The following is a 777-nucleotide window of genomic DNA, read 5'->3' on the forward strand; positions in this document are numbered from 1 at the left end:
GCGCGGCTTATAGTGGAGCGCGCTAGGGTGGCGCGGCCGAGGAGGCCCTCTAGGCAGCTGAGTCGCGTCCGACCCGAGCAGTGACCCTCCTTCTCGTGACCCACTCTTTGAGGCTGGGGTTTCCAACGGGAGAGGACCTCAGCGTCCACCCCAGCCCGGCACCCAGGCGCTGACGCCCGCCTCGCCCCGCAGAAGGGACGGGACGGAGCGGAGAGGGCTGTCCAGCCCGAGGCCTCTCGGCCTGTCAGGCGTCTGCCGAGCGCCTCCCGCACGCGGGGCGCTAGGGACGCGCGGGGACAGCTTACGCTCTGGAAGGGCAGGCGGTCACGGTGCTGTGATTGCTTTTAAAAAGCAGGGCTCGGCCGGTTGGCTCGATTGGTCAGGACTGGTGCTGACGACGCTGGGTCCCCTCCCTGAGCCGGCCTCCTCCGGAAAACAGGCAGAAAAGTGCCTGGCGGGCTGCACGGGCTCTGACGAAGTGGCATTTTTGCTGAGATCTGACGACAGTGAATGACCCAGGAAAGATCTGGAAAAGGTCATGCCCGGCAGCAGGGGCCGCGGTGGGCTGGGGACGGGGGAGTGGGGGAGGGGCGGTCAGGGGCCGACGCTGACCACGTGCGGCGACCGTCGGGCCCGGGTTCCGTTCCCTCTTCCAAAACAGAGATGACGAAGGTGCCCATTTCAGCGGGCCGTCGCGAGGATTAAGTGACACGCAGGAGGTGCTGCAGTAGCGTGAGTAACTTATAAACACGGCCGTCCACTCCTCACGAGCATCTG

The sequence above is a fragment of the Galeopterus variegatus genome, unplaced genomic scaffold (genome assembly GCF_000696425.1).
Source record: "Galeopterus variegatus unplaced genomic scaffold, G_variegatus-3.0.2 Scaffold4030, whole genome shotgun sequence".
NCBI classification, from domain to species: Eukaryota; Metazoa; Chordata; class Mammalia; order Dermoptera; family Cynocephalidae; genus Galeopterus; species Galeopterus variegatus.